The sequence below is a fragment of the Myotis brandtii genome, unplaced genomic scaffold (genome assembly GCF_000412655.1).
Source record: "Myotis brandtii unplaced genomic scaffold, ASM41265v1 scaffold181, whole genome shotgun sequence".
Classification (NCBI taxonomy): Eukaryota; Metazoa; Chordata; class Mammalia; order Chiroptera; family Vespertilionidae; genus Myotis; species Myotis brandtii.
In genome coordinates this window covers 3,933,311-3,952,586 of record NW_005356712.1, presented here as the reverse complement: position 1 = coordinate 3,952,586, position 19,276 = coordinate 3,933,311, and the positions used below count along the sequence as shown (strand labels likewise).

Sequence of the window (19,276 nt, the reverse complement as noted above, 5' to 3'; positions counted from 1 at the left end):
TGTTGTTATTACTGATGAGGCCTTTTCATTGCTTTAAATCCATAATGTCCTCTAATTTTTAATGACTATTAGTCATGTTCATCAAATTTGGAATAACAAAATAAAGTTACATAATTATGGGGTAACATTAAGTGGTTAAATTCCCATTTTGTATTATATAATGTGAATAAACAAATAATAAGATATAGTAAATGTGTTATTTGTTCCATTCTATTAGGTACAGTTAGCCAAAGTCTCTATGTAATTATCTGAAGCCACATCTACAAAGGCCCAGGAACCTATTATTTGTCTTTAGGGGTTGAGGAAGGCAGAGCAAAACATGCAAAAAAAACATTTTGTAGAAAAATATTGTAGAATCTCTGGCCTATTCATGGACACCCAATTTTTGTGACTCTCAAAAAATTTTTAGAAGAAATTTATTTTTAAATCAAGTATAACTTAGATATATGATCAGTGATAAATTCTTAATTTGAGGGGCAATTTAAAAGATATATTTTATCTAATTGGGGATAACCGAAATATTATATATACTCTGTACTAAATTACTAAAAATCCTATTTTCATCAGCAATGCTTAAAAATTAAGGTAAATAGAGAAGAAAAAGAAACAATGGCTCTTTTGAATTGATTAAGCAACTATTCACTATTCATATTCATTTTGTATCTTCAGTCTGGAAAAAAACAAGGCCCCTTCTAACTTTCAATTAGTCATACACTGTCCTGTTTAATTTTTTCTCTAACTATTTTGCCCTTTTGAAGGTGAACTTAAATTAAGTCAAAGACATATAATACACAGACAGTAATTTGGAAGTGGATTTTTGCCTCCCCAAACCAGACATAATGCCTTGCCAAGGGAAGCCCTGTATAAATAAGACTATTCACAAGATAGGAAGCATCAGCAGTTGCTCATTTACCTCCAGGGTAGTCGCCAAAACTTCAAAGCACCATTGAGCACAGCATCAATGCTTTTGTCTGAAAGATCTCAGAGACTATAAGCGATCTTGGTATCATTAAATATCTCAGACTTTCCAGGAAACAAGTGGGTTTCTTAAACTCACAAGCAACTACCTAGGCATTTCTTATAAACTATGAAAATCACAGCCTCCTTCTTTGAAGCTGATCACACTGTTCAAGTTTGAGGGGAAAAAACTAAAAAGTCTTTGCCACATTGGAATAACATAAAAATGTTTTAGACTTGTTTCACTATAGTTCTGGTTAAGAACAACTATTTTAAAAATAAAACTCCCCAGATTGTGCAGTTTCAATTTTCCACTGCTCATTTCTATGACAATCTGACCAAGAATATCCTGGGGAGGTGGGGAAATGATATTCTGAAACCTCATTCTCAGAAAAATAAGTATCTTTGATAATATGTCTAGTTTTTCTGAAAATATTAATAAAAATGTAATGATAGCTAAACTGAAAGCCCGTTTTAGAAATGAGCAAGTCAATCTCATCAAAAGGCCAGAAAGGACTTTCTGGAAAGAATGATAAGCATCTTGGAATCTTACTACTTCTCTCACACACTGAGCTCCAATCTGCAGCCCTTTCCCTCTGAGCCAATGCACTTGATGGGTGTGATAACAGATGGATCATTGTATCTGCCAACTTCCTGTGATGTACTGTATGGGGACTGATAATTTAGTGACTATAGAAGTCCTACAATAGACAATGCAGGCAATCCTGGCATTCAGTAAGTAGCTGCATGCAGTCCTTTGACAATTCTGTGGGTGTTGAACATGTGGATTATTGTACAACGTAAGCTCTCTGCAAGTATCTATGCCACTGTAAAAAAAAAAAAAAAAAAAAAAAAAAAAGACAAATAAAACTGGGCAAGCTAAGAACTGAATAGAAGAACAGGAAAAGTACAAATATGTTTAAAGTGGCATTTTTCACTTAAAACACATGAAAAATATATACTGCTCAAAGGTCTTATTAGAGTTTCATGACCAGTTTAACTAGAAATATCCAGGTACATAGAAAAAGTATCAATTGTGGGCTTGGTTTTCAGGTCTTACAAGTTGGGCAATATTGACATTTTGAGCAAAAGAATTCTTTGTTGTAAGGGAGTGATTTGTGTATTACAGGATATTCAGCAGCATCTCTGGCCTACCCATTAGATGCCAACAGCACTCTACCCTGAGTAGTGACAACCAACAATGTATCCAAACACTGCCAAATGTCCCGAGGGGGACAAAATCCTCCTTATTCTCCATTCCCCTCTTACATCCCCTGTTGTGAACCATTGGAAAAGATAATCTAGAATTGTATGCCTCCAATTCTAATGTTTATTTTGGAGGGGACAGAGAGAGTCTAAGTAAAGGGAGTGATTACTTATGAAAATTATACACAAAATAATCAAACACTTTCTATAGAGTGTGGACCAGTGAAGCACATACTACTAAAAAGAGAAAAGGCTATCTAAAGATTTGAATTAGAGGGCCCTGGCCAGGTAGCTCAGTTGATTAGAGCATCATCCATCCTGATATGCCAAGATTGCAAGGACACATACAAGAATCAACCAATGAATGCATCAACAAGTGGAACAAAAAATCAATGCTTCTTTCTCTAAAAAAAAAAAAAAAAAAAAAAATCAATCAATAAAAAAATTTTAAGATTCAGAATTAGAAAGGCAGCTTCCACTAACATAAGTGTATTTAATTCTTTCTGCAAAACAGAAAAAAAAATCATAGTTTTGCTACAATACTATGTACAACTTATTCTGATACTTCCTTCAATAATCCTCATCAAATAAACTGCATTATGCTGGACACTGATTTACTGAATTGTCAATTTTAGCAGATGCTTAGAGATAAAACTCCAGGTTTTAGGTTCTGGTTTTTCTTTAAAATCTTCATATTTATGCATATACATATAAGTGTGTGTGCATGTGTATACATTCAAAATCCCAATGCAATCACATTTTAGAAATATCAGCACCAAGTTAAGTATGGCCATATTATTTTACTTGCACATCTCTGGAACCTGCCAAATTTACTCAAGTTATTGAGAAGAGGATTAGTTTGTCATTTTTGCAACAACTCTAATGTAATGCTATTCTCTTACTCTAAAGCACAAAATCTCTTTTAAAATACTGTTTTAGGATACTACACAATATTAACACTTGGAGTAAATGTCTTATAATCAAATTAAGTATGCTATTTATACATGGAAATGAGGTTCTCTTTATGCTCATTTCTTTCTGCCTGCTCCTTTTACAACTTCACTACTTGCCAATCCTGAGCTACAAGGTGGGGGAGAAGGTGGGGGAGGACACTAACTGGGGGAAACAAATTCAACATTACCTGCTGCACAGTACCAATTCTCTAATTAGGAAAAATAAGAACTAGAGATTCTGGACAACCATGAGTAAATCTGGTTTACTAATAGTGATAAAGGCATAAACAGAAAAGTCCTTGGTAATTTGATAGAAGGAACATAAGTGAAGGGGCAAAATTTCCAACCAGTAGAGGCCATTATCACAACTGAACAAAACTAGATCTGACTTCTGGTAGGTCCTACAGTTTTTCTTCTTCTTCTTCCCACACTTCTCTATTTTACTACATGAGCAGCCTGTTTCCAAATTCCCAAGGTGCATCCATAAAACATAGTACTTTACCCTGCAACACTCACCCTTTCTGTCAGCACTGCCTCAACTGGAATCCAAATCTAAGTCTCCCCCTCTCCTCCTGCCTGTAGGACTTTTCATGCAAAGGCTCAATCTAAATAAGAGTATAAATAGGATGCCCTGGCCAGGCACTCAGCTAAAGCGTCACCCCGATACACCAAGATTGTGGGTTCTATCCCCCATCAGGGTCAGGGCACATGAAAGAATCAACCAGTGAATGTATAAATATGTGCACCAACAAATTGATGTCTCTGTCTCTCTGTCTCTCTCTTCTTCCCTCCCCGACTCCTCTCTCATTTTAAATAAAAATTTAAAAGAGAAAAAAAGAAATACGAGCTCCTAACAATCTGGGACTCCCTATGCGTGGAGAAGAGCTAGAACCAGTATAGCTATAGATCAAGTTGATACTACAACTCTATTTTAAAACAAACAAACATCAACAACAACAAAAAACTGGCCTTAACAGGCTCCAGGACACAGTGACTAATATGAGGCCTCTGGATACAGACAGGCTCTCAACGTTACAGCTCACCAGTTTGACACAGTCTTTTTTTTTTTCCCTTTTTTTTTGAGCACGAATGTTTTAATTCTCTAAAATGAACATTTTTAAGAAGAGTTATCTGTAGTTCAAAGCTCACTTTTATGAGGTGTAACATCCATCACCCTTTTACAAGATATAAAATTAAGGAGGATACCTCCAGAAGCTACCTAAACATTTCAGCTAACGGTTAAGATAAAGTTAAGGGTGTTTTCACACAGAAATCCAAAGAGGACAATGAGAATGAAACAAGTTCCACACGGTCATTCAAATCTTGGTAAAGGAACTAGAGTGGAAGCCCAAACTGGTGAGCAAGTGGGAAAAGGAAAGAAATCATGGTTCAAACAAATCACGAGGAAACCCAGTATAAATGCTGACTTTGGCATTATCTAGGTAACCCCTATTTTTTTGTCACAGGTGATTCTAATAATAGTCCTATTGTTGCAAACCAGTCCAAATCCTATCAAGCTAAAAAGAAGTCCCTCAAAGACTTGTTGGGTATAGGTGGTAACCCATGTCCTCCCACACCAAGAGACATCAGTTCTGGCAAGAAAGTTCCAACGTGCCTTCATGGTGCTGTTGATAGGATGCCTTAGGCCAGGCACGTCCCAGTGATGTTCTGTAGGCTGAGATAAAGGTGGAAGGAGAGCAGGCCTTATTACTCAATCAACCTCTTGCCCTTGAAGTGCAAAGGCAGAAGACCTGCCAAGTGGCTAGTCCAATGAGACAGAACATTGAAAAGATGCTGAAGTATAGGACCCGAGTGTTTGTTGCTTCATTGGTATCGCGCATCTCCTCCTCTTGCTTCTTCATGTAGGCAAAATCATTAACGATAGATTCTGATAGGTCTTCTAGGCATCGTAGCCTCACCTTTAAAGGTTTGAGCTTCTAAACTTTTGCAATCTCTTCATAATTTTTCGCCTCCACTCCATGCTTCATGTCTAGGATCACGAGTTGGTCAGGTAACAGCCCTGTTCCCTTGCTCTCAAAACACACTTCGAACATGTCATAATCTTCAGTGGTAAAGGCAAATTTCCCCTTGGTTGCATCCTCCTTGGAGTAAAGAATATGGCCAAGAGATCTGTGATCTTGAGGTGGGTGCACAGGCCGCCAGCGCCCCCAGATTGGCCGGTGATCTTGTATGCGCCGGTCACTAGCAGGCCTTGTGGACCTCCTTGTGGAGGCATTTGAGGGAGTTGATGGGCAGATGGAAGGAGATGGCAGGCCCACGTGACTCACCTCTGCCTACCAGTGGCGCAGGCACTGTTTTGGAGACGGACACAGCCTACTTTCCATAGACGTCTGTCACAACATCTCCTATCTTAAATGATCTTTTTACATTGTGATATTGTCAGTCTCCTCTCAAGTGGTAGGTCTATGTTCCCTCCCCTGAATCCAGGTGGCTCTTTGGAACTGCCTCAACAAACAAAATTTGGCCAAAGTGACGGTGTCAAAGCTTCAGATACTGTCAGTCTCCATATCCTGCCTCTTGGAAGACTCATTTTTAGAATCCAACCACTGAGCCGGAAAGACCCCCTGTGGTTGTTCTGGCCAACTGTCTCAGCTGAGGTCCCAGCCAACAGCCAGTATCAACGACCAGCTATGGGAGTAAAACGACCAGCTCCCGAGGAGATCAGGCCTAGCCACAGAGTCCCTCCCAAGTGTGGAGTCTTTCCAGAGGATCCCCTAGACTCCTGGAGCACAAACTGGTAGTCCCTCTTGCTGCTGTGCCTGAAGTTCTGACCCCACGCCCCAAGTCTATGGGCATGATAAAAAAGCTGTTTTTTTTTGCAACTAAGGAACTCATCCAGTACTACCACTGTCCCAGATAGAACAGACTCAGTACCTCATTCACAAAACAAAACCATTATAATACTTCACACTAATTTTGCTATAACACAATCAGAATGATTCATCTTTGGGTGATAAACCATTAAGTTAGAAGTGGTATATTAACAGTAAAAAAGACTGAATTTTAAAGTTACATGATTTCATTACTAAGTACAACATAAACAAAGATATATAGAGATTCAGTGAAATGAAATACTTAATTTATAATTTATAACATACATATCAATATAGGAAATTTTATGAGAAATATAACAGAAAGGCTACTAGGATGGTCTCTACTCTAATACAAACTGGATATGTGGCTTTGCTGCACATAGTATTTATTCATCCTGCAAGTATGCAAGTATTTATTGAGTGTCTACGATGAGCTAGGCACTACTCTAGAGCTAAAAATTTAGCAGTGAAGGAAAGAGATCCCTATTTTCATAAAACTTGCATTTCAATTGAGGGGCAGATAAAAAACAGTTTTATTTTATAAAATTATTCCAATCCATGGTAAATGCTATGTAGTCAATAAAACTATTATTGCTTGAAGGTCAATGGAGGCAGAATTGTGATGTTACTTTATATAACATGATATGACAGTTTTAAAACAAGACCCTAAATTTTTCGGCACTCCTCCCATTGAGAGGTAGCATCTGTATCTCTTCCCCTTGAGGCTAGGATTTGTGACTGTTTCATCCAATAAGTAGGGTGAAAGTGAAGTCATGTAATCTCTAAGGGAGATAAAATACAATCATGCAGCTTCCACTTTGTTCACTGGTACACCTGTTCTAGAAGTCCTGATGTATTGAGTCTGACTACCCTGAGGCCTCTATGCTGAAAGGAAGCCCAGACAACATAGAAAGGCTACTTACGGGGACTCCACTCAGCAGTCCCAGCTGAGCCCAGCCCTAGGGCCATCTGAGCCCTGAAGTCAGACAGATTAGTAAAGAAGCCTCCAGATGAGTCTAGTACTCAACCATTCAATTGTTCTAGTTCCCCCAGCTGATGTTTCAGAAATCATGGTGCAGAGACAAACAATATCAGTAAACATTTTAAAAAAATGGTTGTCATTTATGCCACCAAGTGCGGGGTGGTTTTTTGCATAGCAGGTGATAACAGGAAGACACTACAAGGAGGTAGCATTTGTTCTGAGACCTAATGCTATCCAACAGCCAGGCTCAGGAGGACATGAGAGAAAAGCTGACCAAAAAGGGAGAAGAGCAAATACAGTCCTTAAAGCAGGAAGGGACTTGGAAGTATGAGATAAGTTGATCAGATGGCTAAAGCCAGATGATGCGGAGTTTTGTATGCCTTGATGAGTCACTTAGAAATTATTTTCACGGTACAAGAAAGCCTCTGTAATGCTTTAAGTAGGGCAGTTTTTCAAAGATCCCTTTGGCTGTTGTGTGTTTCTTGATGTTAAATGAGGAAACAGAACTAAATGCTATGGTTCCTTTCTATCAGTGCAAAGACTCAGTGTTCCTCAAATTGGGTCTCTAGAAAATCCTTAAGCTATCCAAAACACTTGCATCCTGTATCTTCACAAAAGTAAGTATTCTTTTAAAATTAAAGATAATTTGGGTTCATCAGAATGACCTTAAAACTGAAAGCCACTGCAAATTTCAGTGTGTTTCCCCCACAGACTTAGTATATACTAATATATATGATAAATTCCCATCAAATGAGGGCCAAATGAAGCTATAGTAAGCTGTGTGAAAGAAAGTTTTACAGCAGTTCAAACAGGAGAAAATGGTGGAAGAACTGAGTCATCACACCATCCAGTAGAGCAGGCAGGGCAAAATTAAACAAATCTGTTTCAAAGCAGACAGGACCAAATTCTTGCTATGAGCAGAAAGTTTCATTCAAGTAAATATCAGGTAGCATAAAATACTATGTTGTAAATCCGCATTTTTATTGCTTATATCATTTTGACAGTTATATTTCACCTACAAAATTGCTTGTTTTATAATTATTTATGCTATAAGCATAAGGCATTTATTCCAAATTAGTAGTGTCCAAGTCTCTAAAATCTATCTATACTAGTATATATAAAAGCCCAGCGATCGGAACGGTGGAACGAACAGAACAACCAGAATGACCGGTTGCAATGACGTGCACTGTGGCAGCCGACCAGCCTGATCTGGGCCTGGTTGGCCCCCCACTCCCTGACTGACCCGGACCCCTAATGACCCCCAACACCCCAATCGGGGGCAGGGCCAGCCGGCCAACCGCCCATGGCCCCTCCCCCTGGCTGGCCCCGCCCCCCGATTGGTCCCCACACCCCAATCTGGGGCAGGGCCAGCCGGTCAACCACCTGTGGCCCCTTCCCCCAGATGGCCCCATTGGGGTGGGCCAGTGGGACCCCACCCGTGCACGAATTTGTGCACCGGGCCTCTCATGTTTATATAATAAAATGTTTTCATTAACAATGGTGAATATAAATTGGTGACTTTCACATCATACAATTTTAATACATTATACGTACATTTTTATCAACATTTTGTTTTTCTTAGTAAACTTAAGATATCAACTGACCTATGTCAATTACTTTAAATTAGCGTAAACAGAATATAACTGAGGTAAATAACCAAAAGTAAGTTATTTTAAAACAATTCTGTATTTTACGGCATAGTCTTCACCTTCCAATTTTGTCTTTAGTTGTGGAAATCTTTTTCACTCTTTAAAATCTAATTTGAGTGCCATCTCTGTAAATGAATACCCCAAACCATTTGAGCCCAGATTCCTTTGAAAATCTCTTATTCTGCCAGATATTGTCTCCACCATTTCTAGGCAAGCTGGCAGACATTGTTAGCTATTTTGTGTGTTCTTGTCACCAAGATGGCTGGTGATGAGATGACAACAGTGATGGTGGTGTGATGGTGACAATGGCAGCAGCTATCATTTACCTAGTGATGATTAAAGTTCCAAGTACAAAATGCACTCTCCCTAACAATCTCCATTTTAAAGATACAGAAATTGAGGTAACAGGTTTTATGTAATTTTTCAAGACCAAAAAGCTAACAAATGAGCTAGATATTAAAAAAAACTCTGGTATTTTTTTATAATACTCGTGTTAATGAAAGCATGGGCCTTTGAAAACTCTTAAGAATCACAGGGAGTATAAAAGTTACACAGAAATTCTCAGGCACGCCAAATTACATTAAAATATGAAGAAGATGGGCTTGAAAATTTACTGACAAGCTTCCCAGGTATATTCTTACTAGAGGCTCAGCGCGCAATTGAAATCGCATGAGGAGGCACCCCGCGAGGGGCCGGGACCCACATAACACCGGCCGCCGCGTTGTGTCCACTGGGGTGGGGGCAGGAGCTCCTGTGTGCTGTGTCTCCACTCTGGCCTGCCCCCAGCCCAGCCTCCCCATGGCCGGTTGTGTCCACTGGGGTGGGGGCAGGCGCTCCTGTGTGCTGTGTCTCCACTCTGGCCCGCCCCCAGCCCAGCCTCCCCATGGCCACTGGGGTGTGGGCGGCACGCAGTCCAGCCCATCTGAGCGCATCTCCTCCTGAGCGGTGGGTCGTGATGTTTGGCTAATGAGCATATTCCCTGTTTATATAGATAGATTATATATGTTGAAGATTGAGAAACAACACACTGCACCCAATGCTATTCTGACTCCATCTAGATTACATTTTTTGAGAATAAGAACAATCTAATTTATATAGCTCTTCTTTATCTAAAGAATATAGTATTATACGTTGGAAAATAGTAAGAGCTTAATATAGGTTGCCATACTTTTACACTGACATAAAGAAAAAATAAGCCATTTAAATTTTATAGTAGTTAAAATCTTAAAAGGTTTAATTACTCCACAAAATAAATTTTATAAAACATAGTCCCCATTCTATAGGTATTTACAGCTTAGCCATAGGAAGCAATGATAATTTCCATGGTTTTCAAGGGATTATTTTATATACACATATCAGAGTTTGTTGATGATGTTAGGGATACAGACTGGAGAACAGGATAGAGAATGGGATGGTAATAACATGGAAGGCTGGAAGGGAAAAGACTATAAAGTGAAAGAACCGAAGACCTCTTGGGTGGTCCCTGGAATTCTCTCTCAATGCCTATTCTGCAAGAGAAGCAGAGGCTAAGCTGGAATGCTCCCAAAGCTGCAGCATCTTGTTACTGGTTCCACCTAGCCCTAGAGTTTTATGTCTCAGTGAGGTGGGTGGTGAATTACGTTACTATCTTTCCATACCAGATATTTTGTTTGTGGCCATTAGAATAAATCTGGGGAAGCTCAATTAACACGTATCTAAACCTTGGTCAAGTCATAATACCTTAAAAAAAATCTGCCATACTGTGATCTACCAGATAATTGTAAGCAAAGGTTACAAACTGGAATTGAAAGGTGTGAAAGCTTTATTCTGTAGCATTTTTTAAAAATTCTGTTTGGGTTTTTTTTTAATCAATGTAGTTCTGAGACAGTACAGTTCAAGGTATTTTAAGAAAACTAAAATCTCTGCCTTGGGATTTTTTTTTTTTTTAGTATCTAAAATAAAAAGTGCTTGTGTTTTCAAATCAAACCACATTTAAATGCCTATTTGACAAGAAAATGCTGAAATTCAGAGCAATTAATACATTTTGGTTAATGGAGGACACCACAAAACCATAACATCACTGAAGAATATTTCTGTATTCTCTGAATCCACAATGATTACCACCTTAGTTGTAACAAAGTGATCCAGAAAAGGATGGACTGTAGATGAGACACTGGGTTTTCATTTAAAAAAACAACAACAAACAAACAAACAAAACCCCCAGAAAATGCAATGATATGCCAAGCCTTCACACTGTTAACCAAAGGCCTTTTGAATCAAGAGCATCATAAAGCATGTTTCTCAAACTTTATGCCAATATTTCAAACTTTGAAGAAAGGGGACTTTATGCAGTGCCCAATATCTTAGTGATTATGTAAACTAAAAGATAAAGCAAACAGTGATTCAATAAAGATTAATAATAACTTGGTAGGTTTTCCAAATTACAGTGAGCAGGAAATAATGCATCATAATGCAGATTCTCCTCCTCCCCCCCCCCCCCCCCCCCCCAAGAAGGATATCACAATCTCCATAGAAAACCTTGCTTTTCAGAGGTCAGTATTATAATCCCACCAAGGGGGTCCCAGTTTATAAGTGAAATAATTTGTCATTTGAAGTCAAAGCTAAAATGTTTTGTTATGCTTACCTTTTTCCAAGAAAAAAGATTTAAAAAAAATGATAAATGACTCTTCTACAATTACCATAAAATGTTATTTTGCTTAATATCTTCCCAATCTGACTTAAGGCTCCTTAAGGGTAAAGACATGTCTTTTATTTCATACAGTACTTAGCACAAAATGATATGCTTGCTGAGTATTTACTAGATGAATAGATGGGTGTGAATTGTTCCAGTTTCAAAGCAGACGGGACCTTTAAAACAATTTTTATAACTCAGCTAAGAACAAAAATACCATAAAAAAAAACCCTGCATGAAATAAAAAGCAATCTCACTCCTATTTTCCAGCATGCTCTATCCTCATCCTACTTTATTTTCCTCCAAGCGCTTACCACCATCTGACATACTACATATTTGTCTATCTCTCCTCACTCCTTCCCCCACTAGAATGTAAGCTTAATGAAGGCAAAGATTTGCCTGCTTTGTTTGAAGACTACATCCCCAGTACCCAGAACATTTCCTGGGACACATTAAACATTCATTAAGTATCTGTTACAACCATCTTCAGAATTTATTAACGATGCTCTTATTTCTTTTAGCATCATCTTCAGAGCTCTAGTTTCACATTAACAAATGAGGAAGTCTTACAGATATATGCGCATGTAAACAAAAATCATTTCATCCCTCATAAATATTGCTATCTTGGAAGTGGAGAAGGGCATGTTTGAGATAGCAAGCCATCACAGTCATGTCTAATCACAAAAAAAAAGAACACAGAAGAGCAGATAATTATTAAAACTGGTCTGAGCCCTAGCTGGTTTGGCTCACTGGATAAAGCATCGGCCTGGGGGCTGAAGGGTCCCAGGTTCGATTCCAGTCAAGGGCATGTACCTTGGTTGCAGGCACATCCCCAGTAGGGGGTGTGCAGGAGGCAGCTGATCAATGTTTCTCTCTCATCAATGTTTCTAACTCTCTATCCCTCTCCCTTCCTCTCTGTAAAAAATCAATAAAATATATTTGCCAAAACCGGTTTGGCTCAGTGGATAGAGCGTCGGCCTGCGGACTGAAAGGTCCCGGGTTCGATTCCGGTCAAGGGCATGTACCTTGGTTGCGAGCACATCCCCAGTGGGAGATGTGCAGGAGGCAGCTGATCAATGTTTCTCTCTCATCAATGTTTCTAACTCTCTATCCCTCTCCCTTCCTCTCTGTAAAAAATCAATAAAATATATTTGCCAAAACCGGTTTGGCTCAGTGGATAGAGCGTCGGCCTGCGGACTGAAAGGTCCCGGGTTCGATTCCGGTCAAGGGCATGTACCTTGGTTGCGAGCACATCCCCAGTGGGAGATGTGCAGGAGGCAGCTGATCAATGTTTCTCTCTCATCAATGTTTCTAACTCTCTATCCCTCTCCCTTCCTCTCTGTAAAAAATCAATAAAATATATTTGCCAAAACCGGTTTGGCTCAGTGGATAGAGCGTCGGCCTGCGGACTGAAAGGTCCCGGGTTCGATTCCGGTCAAGGGCATGTACCTTGGTTGCGAGCACATCCCCAGTGGGAGATGTGCAGGAGGCAGCTGATCAATGTTTCTCTCTCATCAATGTTTCTAACTCTCTATCCCTCTCCCTTCCTCTCTGTAAAAAATCAATAAAATATATTTGCCAAAACCGGTTTGGCTCAGTGGATAGAGCGTCGGCCTGCGGACTGAAAGGTCCCGGGTTCGATTCCGGTCAAGGGCATGTACCTTGGTTGCGAGCACATCCCCAGTGGGAGATGTGCAGGAGGCAGCTGATCAATGTTTCTCTCTCATCAATGTTTCTAACTCTCTACCTCTCTCCCTTCTTCTCTGCAAAAAATCAATAAAATATATTTTTAAAAAAAACTGGTCTGAAACCATAATCCTCAATAGACCATTGCTAAAGTTAAATGTCTTGCAATAGCAGAGATCCAACTCAGCACTGACTTGGAAACTATCACATTACTAACACTATTCCTACAACATTTTAACTTATTTTGAATAGTTTTTAACTACTGTTATTCATATGCAGCAAAGAAAAAGGGGGCTAAAATAATAGTCATCACATTTTAATCAAATTACTTTTTAAATGTTCACCTTCCTGTTCGACTCTAAATTTCATATCCACGGTGTCTGTATCTGTTGTCCTGTTTGTTATCTTCAACTACTATTTCATTATTTGCTTACTTTTTTAAAACCTGTCCCATACCCATTAGAATTTAACCATAAAGGCAGAGAGATGAAGGAACTGAGCACAATAAATATTTGTTGAACTGAATTCAATACAGAGATCAAGATACCAATGAAAGTAATCTTCAATCTACAACCTTATTTCTAGACAATTCAATTACCATATTAAATATCCATACCAGAAACCTAATATGAAGGCAATTAAATAAGCTTTAATTAACCTGTTAACACTGTTTCAAACCAATATTAAAGCTATGCATAACCAGTTATTGTAATTATATAAATGAATGGTTATAAACATTAGGTGGCAGTAGCAGTACACTGCATTATAATCCTGAACTTGATTTTGTATACTCACACATAAAAATCTGACACATAAGTGGAGTTACACAAATAATCTCAAATATAAAATGTGCAAAAGGAACTGAAAATGTAACTATTCCTTCGAATTCAGATTTTTCAAATTATTTCTATAATAAAATAACTGAGCACTATCAAAAAGCTATGGCAATTCCTATAAACATATTCAAATTTTTGCCTTATACTTGCAATCTCACATACCACACATCCAAGTTTGCCAGCTCTTACCTTCAAAATAGTATCTACAATATGACCACTTCTTACCATCCTCACCACTCCCACCACCACCAGGGTTTACCTGGATCACTATAACAACAGCTTCCCTGGTTCTGGGCCTTCCCCACTCCTTCCCACTCCCAACACAGTCTACCCTCCACACAGTAGCTAGGATGAGCCTTTAAAAAAGTTACGTCACCTCATTCCTTTGCTCAGAACCCTTCAATGCTTCCCAACTCAGAGAAAAGTTCTGTCTTTAACACCCTTTGTGAACTGACTCCCGTATATCCTACCCCAACTTCAGCCATCCTCTTCCCCACACTCACTCCACTCGACATAGTCCACCATCAGGTCAACAAGCACTCTCCACCTCAAGGGCCTTTGCATCTGCTGTTCTCTCTTTCTGATATGCTCTTCTGAAAATTATCCATCCACATGGTTTTCCCCATATCTTCTTCAGGTCTCTGCTCAAATGCCACCTTGCTTCATTTTTCTCCATGACACTAAGCAACATCTGACATACTTGATTTTATGTGTTTATTTCTTTACTATCTCCCCTATCCCCTACTAAAAATTAAAGTCCACAACAACTAAGATTTTAGTATCTTTTCTTCTCTATTTTATTCCCAGTGCCTAGTAAGTAGTGGCAGTTAAATATTTGTCAGTAAATGACTCCTATTATCAAACAAGCATACAGCAATAGTTTTATAGCTGTTTCTTATTCAAGATAAAAGACTACATTAAAAGTTCAAGACTACTGTTGATTTCTTGATTATTTTTAAGTTCAAGTATGCACAATTCATGCGTGTGTGTATGTGTGTATAAAAATAAAGTGACACTTTTATAATACCTACATTTTAAAGCAATGTGAATTGAAGCCAAATATGTTACACTGGCCATCATGTTAGAATGATATATTTTTTAAATTAGAACTATTTTTAGTGTCTTTAGAGAATAGAACTGCAAGCAGTCAAGCTCTTCCTTATGCTTAGATCAAGCAAGTAAATTCAAAACTGCCTATTTTTTATCTTATCTACTGACAAGCTTTGTGGGTTCAGGCTCTGTTGGCTTCAGTGTAAAAAAGAATTACAGGTTTGCTCTCCGCCAAGTGACTCTATAATCGGTGCTGATTGCTTAATTTTGAGCTACATAAGTAGCTAACCACTGATTATGAAATGCCCAGATTTATTTTATTTTCCTTACTGTTTACACACTGTAGAATAAACATTTTGGCAAAAGATGGAAATACCAAAGAACCCCAGGAAACTTTCCAAATATAGTATGCCTCTAAAGTTCTCACATTTCCTCTGTCAGGATGATCAGTATTATGATTAACCTCCTAGAAAGTGATTTAGCATCTAAACCAGGGGTGGGCAAACTTTTTGACTCGAGGGCCACAATGGGTTCTTAAACTGGACCGGAGGGCCGGAACAAAAGCATGGATGGAGTGTTTGTGTGAACTAATATAAATTCAAAGTAAACATCATTACATAAAAGGGTACGGTCTTTTTTTTTTTTTTAGTTTTATTCATTTCAAACGGGCCGGATCCAGCCCGCGGGCCGTAGTTTGCCCACGGCTGATCTAAACTAAACACACATGTGATAAAGCCATCTCTGATCACTGACACGTCTTTTTTTTTAATCCTCACCAAGGATATGTTTATTGATTTTAAAGAGGGAGGAAGGGAGAAAGGGAAGAAGGGAGGGAGGGAGGGAGGGAGGAACAATCAACTGGTTGGCTCAGAACCGCAACCTAGGTATGTGCCCTGACCAGAATTATAACCTGCAATCTTTCTGGCGTATGTATGGACGACGCTCCAACTAAGCCACCGGGCTAAAGCAACTGTCACTTCTTAATTGTAAAATGTGGCAAGAGCATTTTTTTCACATAGCATACTTGTACATGTTCCCCCCCAAAAAAGTTACAAAATTGCTTGGAAAAGTTTCTTGTTTTTGTTTTGCCTGTATTGTTTGTTTTTGTTCTGGAAGTGGGGGAGCAGAACACAAAAGGAAATTTTAGAATTTACCCAACGCTGAGTATTTTTCTTCCTCTCTTGGTGTCAAATTAAATGAGGCCATGTGCTACTTTGCCACATCAATGTACACAGAAAATTATACCACATTTAATGCATATAACAAATGAAATACAACGCAATATTATTTCTTGGTCACAAATTAACTAAAAAGAAGCAATGATCACCAGAGCCATGGAAATTTAAGCATACCCTTGCTTCTTTAAAGTTGGCTTAGACAGATCTCAACTACAAATGGGTTGTGTTCCAACATTATTTGTAAATCGCTGACTTGGAATTCAAAACTTTGTTCCCTTACAGAAATGTTAAATATACCAGTTAGGTTTCCATCTTGCCCATAACAGTTGATAGTACCTTAATTTACACTTCCACTTGTAACTAACTCACCTCCATTATTCTTATCTGAGACCTCCCTTCTTCTAAAATGTTTCAATTAAATTATGCATTAATTGATTTTGTGGTCTAAGCTAGAGATATATAACCACCATGCTTGCTATCTATTGCTATAAAATAAGCAAACTGCAGGGGGTTGAAGAGGCAAGAAAAAAAGAGAAAATGAGAATACTTTCTTCATGTCTCTGAACCCTGATGCGTTCATAAACAACATATTAGAAGTTGGACAAATATTAAAGTTACAAATACTAAAAAATGTAAAATGAGTATACAAAATCTATTTCCAAGCACAAAGAAAATCATAGCAATTTTTACCATTATAAAAACAGGTTATGGATTAGCTAAAAGAGACCACACACATACATACACCTCCTTCAGATTCCCAATTATTTAGCCAGTGCTACAGAACTTAATAAAAGCCAGGTGGCTACACAGAGCCACAGAATAGGCACATATGCAGTGTATCTTTGCTTGCCTTTTTCTTCTCCCTTGGGTTCCATATGCCACACACAAGAAAGGGTCCTGACTACGATGAGAAATTCTTGCTATTCTACTGTTCCAAATGTTTAACTCACCATTTATGAAATACTCACACCATGACTCCTTTAAATTAATGTCTGACAATAGACACTCCTGATTCTTAAATCTAACTCAGCATCAACAAGGCCACATCCTCACCTAGGGTGAGAAAGAAAAGTTGGTGCTCAATTATTCCTGAAAAGCCCTGTCTCCAGCCCTCAGCTCCCAACATCCAACACTAAGAGTTTGGATTCCTTTTCTGAAATTCTTCATGTTTCCAACACTGAGTTTGGTTTGAGGATCTTTAACCAAAATCTATTTTCACACACAAACACACACAAAAATCTTTTAATGAGAGAACTTACCCCAAAACATGGAATTTTTGCTCAAAGCATTCTCAATATATATCCTCTGTGTTAATGGTTAATCAATTTGGCTAATATAACTAACTAGAGGCCCGGTGCATGGATTCGTGTACTGGTGGGGTCCCTCACCTGGTCTGTGCCCTCTCACAATCTGGGGATGTCGGATAGCCGGTTTCAGCCCGATCCCCACAGGCCTGATCCAGACAACAGGGAGCCTGATCCTGTGCATTGAGCATCTGTCCCCTGGTGGTCAGTGCACGTCACAGCGACCAATCAACTGGTCGTTTGGTTGCTTAGGCTTTTATATATATAGATAATTCACCTGCTGTACTTTTTACTATGAATTCACTATGAGTAGCCACTATAAATGAATCATATTTAAAGCTGCAGCTACTTCATGGAGAGACATTTAAGGATTAACTGAGATAATATCTAAAGGTACCTAAAACAGTAAGAGTAAATGTTCCATAAAAGATTCTGATAGTCTGTGCACATAAGCAGTTAGCCTGTGGCATGCTAATAAATCTCAGGTATTTAATTATTTGCTATCTAATAGACAACATCTATGCTATACCACTTCAAACTGCACTTCATGACATCACTGCAGTGTTTCTGCCATGTAGTTGCCCCACTTAATTCATCCCATTACACTTACGAAGGTCATTACATGAATCTGTGTCTAACAACATAGCATGGCAGAGCACTCCGTTGTCAGTACACTAACTTCATATTATGATCCCATTAACTTCCTAAGGTCATTTAAATAAAATTGGTTTATCAACCTCATGTATAGATCAACAAATTAATACCTGTCTGATACAAGGACTCCTGACACTTAATCACTAAGTATCCTTTAAGAAAGGATACATATGAAGATTTGCTACAAAGCTTTCCTTATCACAGGCTGAAAAACAACTTAAGGTAGATTTTCTGGAGCTGAGTCCCAAGGCAGCTGGATGCTTGGCCTAGCTCACCTTTGAGTTCCCTTCCAGTCCTGAGAGTCTTCTATGTTCTCTCCTGCTGCTATTTGGTTTTCAGAGTAAATAGCATATAGTAGTTCCTGAGTAACTACTTAGAATACTTTATCAATTATTGAGGGAAAAGTTTTTAAATTTCCAACACAATAGTAACAAGTTTTAACAGCAGGTTCCAGATTCTCTGCAATAGCTAAACAATTCAAAAAATAAGAAAAAAATGTACTCTTTCCTATTTGTGACAAGTTTTTAAAATGCCAGCAAGAAAATTACTTTAAATGTTGATAAAAATTACTTTAAATAGCACCAACTCATGAAGAGTGGCCATAGTCTAAAAGTATACACAAAAAGTACCAAATATTTGCCTATTACAACAAAGACAACTTTCTCTCAAATATTTATGGTATGTCTACTATGTGCAAGAAGGTATTACTAGAGAAATAAAAAAAAAATAATACACCCTGGATCCATGCCGTCAGAGACAGTAAGACATACATCCATTTAACTAATATTCAACAACTATTTACTATGCAAACTCTGTGCTTAGTTTGAAAGCTTGTACTATAGAAAAAAGAGTGGCTAATGCAATATAATATACCAGGTTTTGACAAAAATGAAATGGTAGTGAGTCAAAAAGTTATCAAAAACAGCTTTTTCTTTTCCTACTACAAATGCAAAGAATAGTCTGTTTCTAAAGCCCTAATATCATGTATCATTTCACATACTAAAAGCAGCACCTCACTTCACTATAGTTGTCAAATTTGGCAACATTTAGTGTTAAAAGTCATTTGTTTTCATTCATGCATATGTATGCATATACCTATACACACCTATTCATTTATTTAATTACATGAAAGTTAAGGAAAGAAAATAGTATTTAAAAAACTCAAGTTTATTTCTTTAATTTCAGTGTACTAGTAACTCTCAATTCTCCCCTTAACAATTATCCTATCTAATAAAAGAGAAACATGGTAATTAGCCGTACCTCCGCTACCCTTCCCATTGGCTAATCAGGGTGATATGCAAATTAACTTCCAACCA

General features: G+C 38.2%; 1 protein-coding gene and 1 pseudogene across 5 annotated transcripts in view; both read right to left on the bottom strand.

The window, feature by feature from the left end:
* MED13L (mediator complex subunit 13-like) overlaps positions 1-19,276 on the bottom strand; it is a 269,139-nt gene that overhangs the window by 139,352 nt on the left and 110,511 nt on the right. The gene's annotated exons all lie outside the window — the stretch shown is intronic.
* LOC102263593 lies at positions 3,921-8,807 on the bottom strand (annotated as a pseudogene).